Below are 19,009 nucleotides of genomic sequence, written 5' to 3'. Positions count from 1 at the left end.
CATATTGGGTGGGCTTGTCATTTATGTTCAGTCTCATTCCATCCCTGTTGTTAGTGAATTTTCCCGTAGCAGTAATTTCTCCTTTATCCCTAACTCTGAAAAAAAGCAAGCATTTATTTGAACTTACAATAAAATATCACAGTGTTGTATTAAATTAATTTGTACAGCTGACAAGTGGGCAGGATGGTCAAGAAATTATGGGTATCGGATAACAAGTGCCATGGGCACCAGCATGGCCTACCTGTGCGGAATAAAGGCCCCTGTTCTCCTGTAAACAAAAGAATGGGAAGGGGGAAATGTCAGCAAGTCACTCAGAAGAGATGATAAAGTGGACGCACATTCTACGTCAGTCAAGAGAAGAAATAGGCTCACCACATCCTTCCTCGAGGGTGTCTGAAAGAGAAAGAAAAAAGTCCATCACATTGAGTTGTATCAACCCCTGAGTTTAAGGGGCACTTAAAAAGAATTGAACTTCCTTTGAGAATCCCATATCAAAGGGAGTATGAAGGCGTAGATAACGTGTGTGCCAAATAGAAAATGAGGAGCACTAAGAGAAGCTACCTGAGAAGCATCATGGGGTCCTAGAGAACATGTGCCCATGCTTGAGAGAAGGTAAGAATTCAGAGCTCCTTCTTGGAAGGTGGATAGAAAGCCAAAATAAAGCCAACCTTTTTCCCCACAGCAAGACGGAAGCAAAGGTTGAACACAGAGATATGAAAGAGCATGGCATGGTTTTAAGAGTCACTCTCAGAGACCTCATGAAAACTGTCGACTACTCTAACATCCCACATGGTTCATCCCCTTTATAGGACTTCCAGCTTCATAGAAAGCTTGGTACCTTACGTTTGCCTTTGATCCGTGGATAATTTTGGTTTCTTCATTCACACCACGCAACCCACAGACACAGCTTTTCCATGATTTGCTCTGTTGCCCACCTTTACCTTTGCACTTAGGTATAGTTTTCTTCACATTATTTACCTGCTCTCTTACCAGCATTTTCTTTCCATTTCAGTTTATCTCTACGTTCTCTCCATAGAAAGTAGCTGACTCCAATGAAGAGGACGCCCAGCACAGCGACTGTCACAATTAGGGCTACTTCAAGTGGCGACATCCTGGGGGAGAAGGGCTCTGGCATGAGCCCATGGAGACACAATCAGACACAGACTAGAAGGGCGTCTTGTCCTCACTCTCTAACTCCCTTTAGGCCCTTTTCCTCCCCCCCTCCCCCAGGATTTCCGCTCTCTCTTATCACCTCTCAGCTATACAGTGCCATTTTATGCTCTCTCACCTGTGAGTAAGATGGCTGACACTTCCTCTTGTCCAGAGAGAGGGTCTTGGATGGAGCAGGTCACAAGACCCAGGTTGCTATCTCCTCCCACAAGAGATGTTTCCACATGGAACAGCCCTCTCTAGGTTGTGGCTGGGACTCAGACAGGGAAGACAGCTTCACCCCGGTGCTAGCTCTCCATCTACCTCCATGGAAGTCTTCCTTGCTGTTTGCTGATCTGTTACTTTACTAAGTATGATGTTCTCCTGAGATTGGACCCTCCAGACAACAATGAAAAATACGGGAGAGGAAGTGCCCCCAAACTTATTTCTAAAGGGCATACTTACTGTAATTTTTCTAGCACAGACATGTTCTTATCTCAGGTCGTATCATATGTAATTTTCTTCACCAAAATCACTATTCAAGGGCATCAGTTCTTAAGTCTTCCTTATTCATTTATTTTCTTATTCAGATTCAAATGGTATTCATATAAGCTATAAAAAGCCCATATCAGATTTTGTACTAATTCAATGGCCCAAAGTAACTCATTAAGCTACGATTACTTTTTGATATCTGAATAGTATTTGTTTCTTATCTCGTATCAGTGCCCCAGATCCCTGCTCCTGGGTTCATAGATAGAAATTGTTGCCCTTGAGTAATAGGTTACCCAGTGTGTGAGGGTGAGAATTTTATGAGGGCTTCACTTAAAGGTGCAAAGTAGAATTGATAAGGCAAGACAAAATTTATTTTAAAATAAATATGAAGTCATTTGATTATAAGAAACATTTTATAAAAAATCATTTTCCTGAGTTCAATCTAGACTTGAAGGTCTCTGGATTCAAGTACTGAGGGCACCGTGGTCTTGACCTAACAGGTAGGTGAATTGCCCAAGGAGAAAATAACAGAGGTTGCAGAAATGGAACTCTGTGTCTAAATTAAAGAAGGTAATCCTTTCTTCAGTCATTTCTTAGCCATTTGCCTGAAAATCAATTTTAATACAGGAACATATGATATGTGAAAGGTGAGACTGGTGCCCCTGAGCAAAGCGCGAAAACCAGAATATTATAGGTTCTGTGGGTGCTCAGGACTCAGGGGACAGTCAATGCAGTGACTTCAAGACCAAAAGAGATTTCAGAACCAGATGTCCTCACGGTGAACCTGAGGCAAGGGCATGTGAGATGGAGGAAGTTGACAGTATCCATCATCCCCAGAGAAGGTTGATCAGATAGTCTGGGCAGAAAGCAGAAGAATGATCACTATACTGCATGCAGAGCATGGTCCTTTCCCCCCCTCTAATCTGGTGTAAATCTGTGGGTACTCATGGATAAGCAGGTTGATGTAGAAAAGGTTCTGAGACGTTATCTAAGTGAAAATGTAGTAGGAAAAGGAATTCTACTTCCATAAATTAAATGAAGAAGAACACCAAAACCAAATTCATGGCTATCAAGTCAATTCTGACTCATAGCGACCCCTACGGACAGGGTAGACCTTCCTGTATGCATTTGCAAAATTGGAACTTTACAGGAATACAAAGCCACATCTTCTCCCACACAGCGGTTGGTAATGTTGAACTGCTGATCTTGCAGGTTGCACTCTAATGCACTACACACTATGTGACCTGAATTCCTAATTGACATCAATAGGACTACTATATATCCGTTTCTGTGATAAGGGGTTAGGGAATCACTTAAGTACATATTGCCAACTCTACCTGATTGTCTTTAAGAATGCCTACATCATAGTATTAAACTAATTTATTAATGCATATTACACTGCTCTGACTTCATATAATCATAAACAGTTTAGCAGTGATTATATATATATGCATCTCTTTGGAAGCTGTTCCTAGCATAGTATTGCTGAGTCCATTTAGATCAACATTTAAAAGTTTTTATAGTCCTGCCTAATTGAGAGTAGAGAAACAACAGCAAAATGTCATTGTTGTGCACTTATAGTTGTTTACTCTCTAAATGGGGCATTGGGACATCCCTCCAGGGATTCATGACCTCCTATGACAGCTCATATAGAGACAGTTGGACCTCGTGGTGAGACTGTGGTGCTTGCCAGGTTGCAGTAGAGCTTTCACATCAAGGCACACAATGAAGAAAACCTGGTGATCTACCTGCAAACCCAGCAAGTGAAAAATCTGGGAATTGCAAAAAAAACACTGCCCGAACCAGGAGAAATTATGGAGATGCCACAAAGTAGGACAGAGTTCCTTCTGTTTGCTGCTGTACGTTACGGGCCAGTGCAGACTCCAAGGGAACAAGTGATTTCTCTGAAGTCACAACCAAAGATAAGTCAGGGATCTTGGGTAGAAATGGGATATTGTCTTTTAGATCAGCACTTGAGTCTGCTTGGAGCAGTTCTTTTAACGCTTATAGCATTAATATGCTAATGAGCATATTCAATCTTAGGCCACTAAATCTTGGGGTAATTTTAAAAATTTACTTAGCAATGAGCACAACATCACTAAAATTTGTAAACAAAAACTCATCCACGTTTTCATGCAATTGAAAATTTCAATTCAAAGATGAGAAATAATATGAGACACAAAACTACACAATCAGCCTACTCCTCTCAGCCTCTCTAGTGTATCCTTCTTGCATTAATTTATTCACTATTACCAAATTCAACTCTGTGGCTTAGCTCCCAAAAGAAAAAGAAGTTTTCTCACTACATGGAGCCCCTCTGTTTTCAGCATCCAGCCTTCGGATTACTCTCTTACCTTATGAGTCGAGTTTGGGAAGTTTCTGGAACTCCTGGTTTCCTCAGTGCACTTACAAGGCTAGGCTCCTAGTATGCTTGTGGTCAGTATCCGAGGTGTTTGCCTTCAAATGGCCTCAACCTTGACCATAACTCATTCGACGATTGGGAAAATATTCTTGGTACAGAGACAAGCAGGCCTGTTGAGACGCACTGACTTTCAATACTTCTAGAAGAAATCTAATTAAAAAGTCAAAGCTCAACTGCAGTTTTTTCAGGTGCTTTGAAAGTGGAACTAATAAAGCTATCACAAAGAACTTTGGACTGAGCTGGAATGTAGAATGATCTTGTTCCATTGAGCTCCCTCCTTTGACTTCAATCACCTGGATCCACATTGAGGAGGGGGAGGGGAGCTTCTTCTTGTGCCGTTTTTGGGTCTGTCAAGGATGCCAATGATCAGGTCACAAGGCTAACTAGTGGAGAGAATAAAACCAAGAGGAATGTGTTCTTTTTATCATAGTATCAGTAACAATGCAGGTAACCTGCTTAGCTGTGCAAGCAAATCAGAGGTTGAAAATAGCCTTTTCCCTCTTAGAACCTTTGCTCTAAATTTCCAAGATGTTTGAACTTTCAATAATAGAATAACAGAACAACAATAGCACAAGTGCCCTGAGTCATGTCATAGGAGGTACTCAATTTCACATTATTTCCACATTTAATTCATACTTCTTCATATCACTTGAGGCTGAAATATAACCAGGGACAAAAATGATTATTACATCACATTAGTATGTGAGCCAATAGTATTTTGGTCAACCAAGAATTCCCCCCCGACCTCCCCCGAAAAAACACCACAAAATGAGAGTCACTACCATTGAGTTAATGCCAACTCCTAGAGTTACAGTAGTATTGAAAACTCACTGCAGGAATTTCACCACATTCTATAGGGTCATGAGGAATTTGGTCAAAGAACCCCTAAATAAGTGTTTGTAAATATGTACATGTACCATTCTAGATATCAAAATTATGAGGTTTCATAAATTCATCCTGTATTATATTTCTGTACTTTCCCCCAAGTTACTACTGGTACTTCCTGAGATCATCTCCAAATGAAATAATATATTTATTAAATATTTTTAAAAATCCTATGTGCTTTGATTGACATGCAATAGGAGGTACAATTTTGAAATGCATATTCCAATAAAACTTCACAAATGTTTACAAATACTGTTGGGGATGAGTACCTAAAAGTCTATCCCAAAACAGATACTTTATCTACAAAAAAAGAAAAATGTTATTATTGAATAAATATTAAGTGGAATAATTATAAGGATTAAATAGAGGACCATGACAGTGCTATGTGTTGTATGGGAGAAAAGATGCACTGAATTCAAACAACAATTTACAGTGACACATTAACTAAATGTTAAACAGAAAAAGACATATCCAGATGAAGGAAACCAAGATGAGATCACAATGTCATCTAAGGTTTTACAGAAAGCCAATCATTTTTTAAAAATCGTGATTGGCAGTAGGAAAATCAGAGAAGCAGGAATGGGACCATCATCTGGACATGTCTGTAATATCAGGGAAAATAACATACAGGATTGGTTTGGGGGCCTTCAAACAAAAGCAATCAGGATAGTCCTCAGCACTATTTGACCTTAGCACTACATCTTCCATTAAGGACACATACAGACCGGTCTCTAAAATTTAGTCTACCTTGGATTGACTAGGGGGATGGTATTCAGTCACTTTCTAATGCATCCTACTGAGGGGCAAAGGTGTTCACATTGCAGATTAAAAGTCAGAAAGAATACAATAAAGGCTGAATCTATATGAAGAATCAAGAGCTTCAGCATGTCGACAGGTAACTGTAGCCTTCTCCAAAATGAATACTCAAAATTTAAACCCTAATGCATTCTCTTCACTGAATTTCATTAAACCTCCTTTGATTGGATTCAGTGTGAAGTGCTTTTTCCACACAGACTAGCTGACCCCTTCTTAGATGGGCCCTGGTTTAAAGACAACACACTATTAGTTCTGTGTTAATTTGGATTCTCAAGAGAAACAAAACCAGTGACTTGTATATGTTGTAGATAGAAAGGAATTTATAGCAAGAATTGGCTTCCACAGTTGTAAAAATAGGTAAATCTAGTCCTGTTCAGGTCTGACTTTTCTTGAGGGTTGGAAGATGATGAACAGGAAGTAACAAGGAAATGAGGAACCAGACCAGGATGAAGAAGCAGCGACGGTAGGGGACACAAGCTAGTAGAGGCAAAGATATGAAGTTGATCAAATGCATCCACCTTTGGTAGCATGCTGACAACTCCTGGATCGGCAGGGCATTAACGAGCCAGACAGAAGATCCAGTCCTGGAAGAGGATGTGGGATCAAAGAGGATTTGACCCTGATTGGTCTCTCCCACTTATATAAAATTTTATAACATCAGGTGGCTTCATCAGGCTCTGACTTGACTGACAGGTTTGATCTGATCGCTAACCAGGAGTTTCTACACGACATAAATTCTTACCATCACAATTTCTGATAGCTGGGCACCACCAGATTTCTCCCTATGGTTTACTCTAGAACTCGTTGTGAAGTATCATGTTATGAGGGTATTGAGCCGAACCACATTATAAGAATTAATTGTTCTCAGTTTGAAGCTTATGTCTTACAGTGCAAGCTCAAAATATTTTCATATATTTATATTTTTATATCTCTTGTGCACTACAGAGGCAGCATACTCATTTCCTGAGAAATAATACTATGAGCAACCTGCATGAGATTTTGATAAATCTAATAATAATAGCATCATTAATCTAGCCAATAGCATAGATTTAAAATATTAGTGATAATTTAAATATCACTGCCATCTAGTTTGTTTCGCCTCACAGTGGTCCTACAGGACAGGTTAGAATTACCTCTATGTGCTTCCAATAATGTATTATCCAAGAAGATTAAATAGAAACTAAGTCTTCTAATAGCGGTACTTTTAATATGATCGATATAGTCCTATTTTGATTGTCCTTTTTGTTTGGTCAAGTATTTAATTAGTATTTAATCCACCAAGCAAAATTTACCTGTAGATGATAAAACCTGATGTGACCATAGGTAATTCATGAAAATAGTTCAAAATGAGAGACTTGGTGGGAGTTTGGAAACCAATGTAAAGACCAATAAAGTTAATTAACGGTCAGAAGGAATGTCATGGGAAAAATATCCTACAACCTAATAATTAATCTTCAGTTTTAAAACTTTCAGATATAATGCCACACTCTCTAGTTACTAAATCTCAAAATTAAACTTAAAGGTTAAGTGGCTAGGTTCAAAAGATAAGGTTAAAAATTAAAATAATTTAAATAATAATGCATGAAGTAAAAATTATCATCACAAAATGAAAATGCCCATTATTACCATGAGATACAACAAAAAGAGTAATATTTATGATGCACAAGCGATCTCCGTGTGTCTTGATGAGTCTATAATCAGAATAGTCCAGATGATCATGAAACTGATGTCATCCAGGTTGTCACACAACCACATCTGTTTTAGAGAAATAAATAAATTACTAAAATGCAATGTCACCTGGGATGAGGAACACGGCAATCATCAAATGTCTTTGGCTAGCTACAAATGGGAAGTAAGTCTAGATTAAATGACTTCCCATGAACTTTTGATTGGTTAGAATGTTATGAGACATGACACCTGGACATCAGCCTTTTTCAAAACTATATGCTTTGGTGAATCTCATTTACCCTTGTACGGAAAGCCAGATTATCCAAAAAAGGGATTACATGTTTTAACTAACAACAAATACATACTACAATGGCAAATTTTAACTTATGCTGTTTAATATTAAAGTTCTGCACAAAATCTTAAACTCTTAACCTTTAATCAGAGTGAACGTTCTTACTATATTAAATTTATCATTAATGAAGATTTTAAACATTACTATTGATGCATGTCTCTTTTATTACCCTTTTAATATTTTAATTATCTCCTTTCTTAAAGTGAAAAAACGAACACACTATTTAGCAGACCTGATACAGGTACACATATTTTAAAAGAAATTTTCATTTCTAATTATACCAAACATTTGCTAACACACCATAATTGAAGCAAAATAATTAAAGACCTTAAATTCATCTTTAAACTATAAATCCCTGGCTGGGTTGTCTTGAGAAAGGAAATCAGTGACATTCATATATGTATGAGTAATAACTTTATGACAAAAAGGCATCCCAGCCTGGTGAAATTCAAGTGCATGAGTCCAAGGTGCTCGCGAGTCCTCTTCAGACTCACATAGCTTCAGGCTGATGATGCAGAAAGGTGATGCAAAAAGCAGGGTGCAGGGGGGTCCTAGGCAAGTGGGTGCACAGAGTCATGTGGATCCAAGGGTGGTGAGAAGACTGCACAGAGATGGCTCCCAGGGTCAGGCAGCCCAAGGGGGGCACCCCTGGCAGCAGGCACACAGTCTTGGCAAGGAGGAAGTTGAAGAGTCAAAGGAAGTGAAAATCATTCCCAGTGTCTCCCAAATTCCAATTAAGCATCACTCGGCTACCACCTGACTGACAGGTTGGATCACACCCCCTCACTTTCACACGGGTTCAAGTTGACATAAAATCTAGCAATCACCATTATTTTAAGTAATTCTTCTTCTTTACTTGATTACATTTAACCCTTTCTAATTTTTCTCAGATGTCTACATTTTTAGAAATTAAATGAGTCATTGAGTTGGCCTTGATAGACAGCAACCCTAACAGACTGAGTGAAAACTACGTCCCAAGGTTTCTTGGACTTGAAACTCAGTGCATGTAGACAGGTGGGTCCTTCTGAAAGTGGTTCTTGCACAAAACAACAGCCACCATATTGATAGGTAGCACAGAGCTTCATTCACTCCACCACTCAGGTTTTTTCAACACTTAATTTGGGAGTGGCTTTTCATTCTGAAAATGTTTTTCCTAGGACCATATGAAGCTCTGACTTTGGCACTTGATTTTCTTTGGCTACTATCAAACCCTAGACCTAGGAATTTTCAAATTTTTTATCTGGCTTACTGGAAAACCTTGATTTACCTCAAAAACCTTTTTTATTCCTTTAGTAAATCACATTCCTTAATATCTAAATAAGATACTTATAAAGATCTTCATTTTAAAGTTGCTAATACAAATATATGTTAAAAATTAACCATTGCATTTATTCTTAAAAATAGTAACTTTGATCTTCCTCAGTAAGTGCTTCAAGCCCTCCTCATTTACGGCAAGCAAAGCAGATGTGCATCTGACGAGTAGTTAATAAGCTCTATTTGCTCCTGATGCTCCCTTCTTCTGCATATAGTTCCGCTTCTTACAGTATTTGCTCAGGATATAGATTAAGTATGGTGAAAAGATACAATCCTGAAGCACCCATTTCCTTTTTTTAAAAGATGGTAGCCTCTCCTTGTTCTATACAAATGGAATCCTAGGTCCATGGCTAGGTTCTACATGAGTACAATTAAGTGTTCTGGACTTCCATTTTTGCAATGCTATCTATAGTTTTTTATGATCAATACAGTTGAATGCTTCTCTATAGTAAGTGAAACATAAGTAAACACCTCACTGGTGTTCTCTGATTTTAGTCAAGCTCCATCTGAACTCAGCAATGATACCTGGTTTCCTAGGTCCTCTTCTGAATCTGGCTTCAACTTCTGGAAGTTGCCTGTTGATACATTGCTACAACCAATTTGCAGTTTTCTTCAGCAAAAATTTACTTGCATGTGATCCTATGGATTTTATTTGATAATCTCTGAATTCTGTTGAATAACTTTTCTTTGAAAATGGCACAAATATGGATCGTTTCTAGTTGTTTAGGCAGATGGTAGTTTTCCAAACTTCTTTCCATAGACTAGGGGGTGATTTGAGCACTGCATCAATGTGGTGAAGTACTGTAGTTGCTCTTCTCTCAATTCCTGGAGACGTGTTGTTTGCTATTGCCTTTAGTGTAGCTTACACACCTTCTTTTGATACGGTTTCTTGATTATACACTACCTTTTGAAGTAGTTGAATATTGACTAATTGTTTTGAGTTCACTGACTGTTAATTCCTACCTTTAAAATTGTCTTTCTTCATTTTTTTTCTCCCTGCTTTCTTTACAATTCAATATTCTGTCCATAAAACCCTTCAAAATTTCAGCTTGAGATTTGGGGTTTTTTTTCTTCCGGTCTTTAGCCTTGAGATATGCTGAATGCTTTCTTTCCTTGTGGTTTTCTAATTCTGGGTCTTTGTACATTTTATCAAAAAATATGACTTTGTCTTTTTAACTTGCCATTGAAAGTGTATTTTATTTAAAACATGGATTATTCATGGAAAAAGTATGGGTCATTGTAACATATAATCTTGTAAATATTACAAATAAACAAGCTAACACCCAAACAATGTCTTCAGAATATAAAAAATGTATGACCTACCAAAGAAAACAAAGCATATATTTCCTTGTGCATTTTCCATTCCTTGCTTAAAACAATAGAATAATTTCTTTATAGTACCCAGGAAAAAATAAAATTATCTCAGAAACAAAATTAACACTTAAGTGTGAGTATAAAATACAGAAACATTTAGAGAAGCAGGGATTCAGGCTTCCTTTCATAAAGGTCTTCACTTTTAAAAGTGTAGTTTGTAGGATTTGAATGTATGGAGTTGAAGTGGGAAGAAATTTCAATTCTTCTGGGATACATCTCTTCCTCTTTACACTCACACCCGTGCTGTTCTTTCAAATGAAGCAGTGTGGAAGCCCAGGAGATTTGGCAGATGCTGCCTCTTGAGGTGAGCACGTCAGCATGGAGGAGGCATGCTGACTTAACCTGTTTTCTTCTTGGTTTGCTAGCCAATCCAGTATGTATGTATGAAGGGAGATTGTGTGACTCTCCTGTGGTGGGGACTGATGTCAGAAGACTAAATTGTTTTTCAAAAGCATGACAACATCACTAATACCCAGTAAAAATCTTACTTGTCAAAAGATATGTAAGCCCAAATATCTAATGAAATTACTCAGTACTTAAACAAGCTTCATGAGAAGAGTTGAAGCAAATAGATTTATTTATATCAGCAGATATGGGCAATATTTGATACACTAAGCATAGTGGAAGTGTGAGATGCATAGGTATCACACTGCATCATTCTATGAATACTTATTAATTCCTTTATATGATTTTCTATTTAACCAAACAATTTAAAACTCGGATCTCAACAAATCATAAAGTAAAAGGTTTGATATATCATCATAGTTTTATTATTTTTTAAATTATACATTTATGTGCTCTGAAATTTTGTTTCTGATTAATTATAACTTTCTTTTTAATTCCCAACTGATTTTAAATTTTACAATTATGTTGCCTATTGTTAGCACCATACATACAATCCATGACAGTAATATGTTCCTTATTCTCCTTCACTTTTTATTGTGAATTGGGTAGATTTACAGAGCAGATCAGTTTTCCATTCAACAATTCATACACAGTTTGTTTCATCTCACTGATTGCAATTCCTACAATGAAACATCTCTAATTCCGTTTTCTCTGTGTGATTTCTGTTTTATTCCACCTTCTTTCCTAATCCTTCCGAACATTGTTCTTGGGTAAATTCCGCCCTTTTGATTCAAATTATTTATTATTGTAAATTTTATTTACCTTTCAATTGTTATTGTTCCTCCTGTAGACTCCTCTGTGGTTTGGCTAAAAATTTATCCAAGAAGTTGAGTTTATTTTCAGTCCTGAAACGTCAGTAAGTGTTCATATGTCCAGAACATATTGATCAATAAAAACTCATTTCTTATTGAGTGAACTTGTTTGCTTGTTTGTTGAATGAGTGATTTCTAAGTACTAGGTAGAATTTTGTTTTGACATTTATTCTTACATTTCAGTGGTTTTGTTAGAATATCTTAGGTTTGTATTTTTGGCTAATCTATTTTTATTTTTTGCTTTCCATTTTCTTTTAAATTGTATATAATTATTTACAAGGTTTTCAAAATATTAATTACAGCTTTCTCAATTACTCATATGCCAATGCAGAATTATTTCTATAATCGTAAGCTAAGAAAATAATCGCCTTAGAATTTGTAGGACACACAGAATATTAAAAAAAAGTGTGATGTAAGCAAAGAATAACAATTTCATCTTTTCAGTGCTCTCAGAATGGAAGGAAGATGAATGGGGTCAGAGGATCATTTAGGGTCAGTGTATCTTTTCTTCTTCCACAATGCCATTAGAGGACATTTCTACATCTGTGTAGGAGGAGGGTTGCAAAGTTTGAATGTACCCATGTATTTCCAATTCTTTGTCTAATAGAATGAAACTTATAACTGGAATAATAAAATATATAATCATAGTGGCATGTATTTTCTGGTGACTTAAGTGTGCATTACAATAAAAATAGCTAAAACTAACATGTGCTCGGTGACATGTGTATAGGTACATGAATACTTACATATATATGCATATAGTTGCATATAATCTTGGATACCTCACAAAACATAAGGTACGTGTTATTATTAAGTCCATTGTCTGATGAGGAAACTCAGGCGCAGGGACATTATGTCTAGTCTTAGCTAGTAAATGGCCTAGGTATCATGTTACCTTAGGCAGTTCGGTTCTAAGGAGTCCCGGTGTTACTATTAGGTAAGTATTGGACTGTTAATGTCAAGGTCAACCATTCAAACCCACAACCTCTCTGAGGGAGATGTTTAAGGCTAATTGCTCCTGTACAGATCTCCAGCCTCAAAAACACTATGTTATAGGTCAGAATGGACTTAAAGGCAATGTGTTGTTTGTTTTAGTTTAGTCAAGTTCTAATATCTGTGCAGGATAATGTATTTCTCAAAACTAAAAACTTGCTTTTGTCATCTCCACACTTTGCTGACATATTGGGTAAATTTATTACCCGGGTCAGGTCAAAGATCTCTTTCCTTGTTTAATTTTACTTTCAGGTTTCAGAATACCAAGGGGCCCTAAGAAGGGGTGTGTATATCTTCTTACTAGTCAATTGCCAAAACGCCACTTAAGACTTCCTCCTGGCTCAACACTTTATGAAATGTGGCCTCCTCTTTATATCTTGGAGCAATATTTATAGCAGACTTTTGAAAGCAGCCAGGAGGGGATGGCAGGAAGTGCGTGCTGCTGGTATCAGTAGTGGTGAGGTCCAAGATTTTTTCATCTCTTTAAGAGAAGCTCTAAAGATGTGAGTGTTTCACAAGTGTGTAGGGTGACAGAAAAGAGGTCAGAAACCAGAAAACCCAGACAAAGACCTTGGGAATTGATCAGACCAGACTATGTAATATCTACTTTGATTATACAGGATTACTTAGATAGAAATGCCACAAAAATCAGTAATGTTTGTGCTAGAGACACCTCCCTTACTTCCCTCATCCAGAGAACAAAATTATGCTGAAGAAGGGAGGAGTTTAGAGAGTTTATGGTCAGAATGTGGACACACCACACACACACACATTCCCTTATATGTCAAAGACTGTCCTTAATGTGTGTTGTCTGGAAAAGACAATGCAGTTGTTGTAAAGAGAGTTGGAGGCCATCTATAAAAGACGGAACATTCTAGCCATGTTTTTCTCACTTTGTGTGTCTTACTTTTGCTTTTAGCTTTGTTATTTGCAGCACCTGTCTCTATGTTACTCTCTCACCTGCATTGGGAGAGATGATAGATTCCATGGAATTTCGGGGGCCAAGAAACCACTAATTTCTCACTTATCCAATTTTCTAGGGGGAGCTCAGGTAAAAGCATTTTAATATTTTCCTATGTTCCCTACCTGGATTCTCTGATTCCCGAAGAGAATGACTAAATCAGCCAGGATGGTTGATTCACCCACAACGATCTTTGGTGGTGCTGTGAGTTAGATATTAAGCTGCTAGTCCTAAGGTCAATGGTTCAAACCCATAACCACTTGGTGGGGAAAGATTAGGTTTATCTATGCCTATAAAGATTTTCAGATTTGGAAAAACTATGTATAGTGTTTGTATGCATCAGAGTCAGCTCAATGGCAGTAGATTTGGTTTGGGTTTGGTTTATACTTCATTATAGAGTAAAGGCAGGTAGAAATACTTCACCCACCCTTTTTTAATTCATTCAGACCTCACCCTCATTGTAATGCATTTTCTGATGGTCCAAACCAAACTCAAAACTCAAGCTTTGTCTCCCAGAATTTGCTTATCCTACTTTATATAATTCAACACCATTGCAGTGAAGTATTTATTTAATGTGACATTATCCTTATTGTGAGTTCATAAAGCATACCCTTTGTAAACTACCACATTGTGAGCCAGAAACCGTGCTGCCATGTGTTTCCGTATGGAAGAGGACTGCCATTCTGATTCTCTAACACAATTTACTGTTTATTGTGACTCCATTATTGTGTGTAGCTCTCTATCCATCTACCTACCTCTAAAACTGAAAATTGTCAAACATATACATTCCACAGGTGTGTTCGTGGGGCTAATGGCTCAGAGCCCTTCATAGCCGTAGTGGGAGCAGGCATCTTGTTTCCCTGTCGTGTGTCTCAAGCCATGAGTGTGGAGAACATGGAGCTTCAGTGTTTCATTTCCGGTTCTCAGAGGCTGTGGATGTGGATCAGGATGGGATCGAGTAGGTGGAATTACAACTGGTAGACCTCAAAGGGAGAACAGTTGATGAAGGAAGAGTCCGTATGAGAATCCATAATTTCCAAGACTCAAACAATGACATCTGTAAGTGTTTCTTTAAGAAAGGCAATGTTCTTTCGGGCAATAATTTTGGAGCTAAAAGTGGTAGGTAAGAAATTATTTGAGAATATATATATATTATCTCCAGGAATTGTGAGTGTTATATATGTTATCTTAAAAGAATGATTGTGAAAAGAACCAGGATAAAGAGGCAAGTATGCTTGGGACTGATCAAATCAAATTAAATAAATTAAATGTATTGTTAAGGATTTTGAAAGAGCTTTACAATCCCAGAATCCATTATTATCCTCAGGCTAGCATTCTAAGTAACTACCATAATGGATTAAGATTCGACTGGGTGACTTAATGGCCAGGCCTAAACTACAAATGCATTCTTTCTTTTTTTTTTTAATTTTAACAATTTATTAGGGGCTCATACAATTCTTATCACAGTCCATACATATACATACATCAATTGTATAAAGCACATCTGTACAGTCTTTCCCCTAATCATTTTTTTCTCCTCTTTTCTTTTTTTTAACATTTTATTAGGGACTCATACAACTCTTATCACCATCCATACATATACATACATCAATTGTATAAAGCACATCCATACATTCCCTGCCCCAATCATCCTCAAGGCATTTGCTCTCCACTTAAGCCCCTTGCATCAGGTCCTCTTTTTTTTTTCCCGTCCTTCCCCTTTCCCCCCTCCCTCATGTGCCCTTGGTAATTTATACCTCGTTATTTTGTCATATCTTGCCCTATCCGGAGTCTCCCTTCCCCGCTTCTCTGCTGTCCCTCTCCCAGGGAAGAGGTCACATGTGGATCCTTGTAATAGTTCCCCCTTTCTAACCCACTCACCCTCCACTCTCCCAGCATCGTCCCTCACACCCTTGGTCCTGAAGGTATTATCCACCCTGGATTCCCTGTACCTCCAGCCCTCATATGTACCAGTGTACAGCCTCTGTCCTATCCAGGCCTGCAAGGTAGAATTCGGATCATGGTAGTTGGGGGGAGGAAGCATCCAGGATCTGGGGGAAAGCTGTGTTCTTCATCGGTACTACCTCGCACCCTAATTAACCCATCTCCTCTCCTAAACGCCTCTATGAGGGGATCTCCATTGGCCGACACTTGGTCCTTGGGTCTCCACTCTGCACTTCCCCCTTCATTTAATATGGTATATATATACATATACACATACACATATATACACATACATACACACACTTTTATAGTTTTGTTTTTTTTTTGCATGATGCCTTATACCTGGTCCCTTGGCACCTCGTGATCGCACTGGCCGGTGTGCTTCTTCCATGTGGGCTTTTTTGCTTCTGAGCTAGATGGCCACTTGTTTGTCTTCAAGCCTTTAAGACCCCAGACACTATCTCTTTTGATAGCCGGGCACCATCAGCTTTCTTCACCACATTTGCTTATGCACCCATTTGTCTTCAGCGATCCTATCATGGAGGTGTGCAGTCAATGATATGATTTTTTGTTCTTTGATGCCTGGTAACTGATCCCTTGGGGACCACTCGATCACACAGGCTGGTGTGTTCTTCCATGTGGACTTTGTTGCTTCTGAGCTAGATGGACGCTTGTTTATCTTCAAGCCTTTAAGACCCCAGTCACTATCTCTTTTGATAGCCGGGCACCATCAGCTTTCTTCACCACATTTACTTGTTCACCCACTTTGGCTCCAGCCGTTGTGTCGGGAGAGTGAGCATCATAGAGTTCCAATTTAATAAAAGAAGGTATTCAGGCATTGAGGGAGTGTTTGAGTAGAGGCCCAAGGTCCTTCCGCCACCTTAATACTTGACCTATAAATATAGACACATAGATCTATTTCCCCATCCTCCTATATATATTTGCATGTACATGTCTTTGTCTAGACCTCCATGAATGCCCTTTAACTCCTAGTTCTTTCCTCCATCTCCCTTGACTTTCCTCCTGCCCTACTACCATGCTTCATCGCCACCTGGGCTAGAGTATACCTCTTCTCTAAGCAACCTTACACTTGATCATTTCCCACCAGGCCTGCCACTCCCCCTTCTCTACCATTTGGGGTCCCATGTTTTTCCCTTGTCCCTGGGTTTGTTAACACCACTTCCTTAAACCCCCTACCCCCCCACCCCAAGTCCCCCCGGAACTGTCGGTCCCGTTGTTTTTCCTCCAGATAGTTCATCCAGCCTGTCCTATTCAGACAGACCTGTGGAGTCACTAACATGCACGAAAACAAGACAGAGGAAAACAAAGCAACAGTATACAACCAGACAACAAAACAACAAAAACAAACCACTGACAAAGAACAGAACAAAACAGTTCACAAGAAAAAAGCTTGTAGTTAGTTCAGGGATCATTTGCTGGCCCTTAGGAGCGTTTTCCAGTCCAGTCTGTTGGGGCACCACGCCCTGGCCCCAAAGTCCACTTTCAGCATTCCCTGGGTACCTTGCCACTCCATTCCCTTGCTGTTCTGCTGCACTCCCCCAGTGATTTGCCTCGGTGTGGTGGGATCAGGTCAGGTGCAATTCCCACACTGTGTCTCCGGTGCTGTCCCCTGTATCGCCCTTAGTCACTGAAGGGCATCATGTCTCATAGTAGGGCCAGCCATGTTGTTCTCTCTGTGGACTTGCTGCTCTACTCAGGAACATCATCATCATGGCCTGGTGGGCCAGGCTGTGCTCCATTCTCTCCTCCTGCCCCTTCATCTGCTCCCATGTGCTCTGATCAGGTATGTCCATCTCCCGGAGCTGCAGAGTCAATGCCGTCCTTTGGAACAAATTCTTTTCGGGGGAGGGGCAGGAATCCACTTAATTTATGGTGCTGGGGCCAGCCTCCCAGACCTCTCCACTGGTTCCCTCCTCCACGCCGGGATATTGCATTCACACCTTGCGACACTGGGTTGAAGTCTGGTCCCACTTTCCCTGTGGAGATATAAACAATACCCTCCCCTTGGGTGGATTAATGCCCCATGACCCCACTACCCTTTTCTTCCTTGTATTCATCCTTTTGTTTTCCTTTCCCCACCTCCTCCACCATTATCTACCATCTACATCCCTGGTTTTGGTCTGGTCTCATCCATACTACACCGTCTTCACCCCTAAAATGTTTGTATACAGTAGCTTTTTTCCCTATGCCACTTTTGCTTTTTAAAAAAAATTTTTAAATTCTTACCTCAGCGGACTCATGTTGTACTTGTCCTTTTGTGCCTGACTTACTTCGCTTAGCATGATTTCCTCCAGTTCTTCCCATGCTGCTATTGGCCTCATACGTTCATCACTGCTTTTTAGTGATGCATAGTATTCCATTGTATGTATATACCACAGTTTTTTAATCCAATCGTCAGTTGATGGAAATTTGGGTTGCTTCCAACTCCTTGCAATTGTGAACTGTGCCGCAATGAACATTGCAGTACAGATGTCTGGTCTTGGTTTGTTTCTTGCCTCTTCTGGGTATATGCCCAGTAGAGGGATTGCTGGGTCATATGGTAACTCTATTTCCATCTGTTTTAGGTATCGCCAGATTGATTTCCAACAAATGCATTCTTTAGAGAAAAGGTGGATTGCTATCTCAGGAAAAATTTATAGCCAGAGCACTGATGTCAGCAAATAACTATTAAGTGTATTAATGATGGAGAAGTAAAGGAAACCATTAACTGAGATGCATTTTGGATTCTTGAAAGAACCTCAAAAGGGGCCTCCATGGAAACGTGGGCAAAACTTAAATTCACAGAACATGAGGGGGCCATAACATGTTTTGTCATAAATGGTGTAATTTCATTTTTCACTACAATAATTATTTTATGGTGATTATTACCTAAAAGAGACGATGCAACATATTCCTTGTGCATATTCCCTGTCTCAGGAACTGGCTTAGGACTGAACTATACTGAAGGGGGTTCACACAATGTGATGTTAATTTGGAAAGCAAGCAGGCAATATATGGTTTTAGAAGTCAGATTGCTCTTACTCTCAGGGATCATGGGAGTCACTAAACTGCCGTTTTACATACATTGTCCCCTCAACTTCATAGTTGTGTGTATCTATCTATCCTTCTAGCTTCCTCTAAAATGGAAACCATCAAAGAGATATATGAATGCTAGCTTCATGGATCTACCCGCTTGTGGACAGTAAAACAAATATGAAAAAAGTAACTGCTTAAGTACTCTGAGATGTGTGTGTGTGTGAGGGGGGGTGGTGCGGAAAGGTGAAATAAAAGATGACACACTACTTACAAGATGATGGTGACTGCTAGCATACACCAGAGGGATTCTGCAGAAATCAGGAGAGTTATTTAGGGGGAAATTCAACACTGCCGGTCATAGCAGCATCATAAAGATAAATAGGCAC

The sequence above is a fragment of the Tenrec ecaudatus genome, chromosome 7 (assembly GCF_050624435.1).
Source record: "Tenrec ecaudatus isolate mTenEca1 chromosome 7, mTenEca1.hap1, whole genome shotgun sequence".
NCBI classification, from domain to species: Eukaryota; Metazoa; Chordata; class Mammalia; order Afrosoricida; family Tenrecidae; genus Tenrec; species Tenrec ecaudatus.
This window is presented reverse-complemented; position numbering follows the sequence as displayed.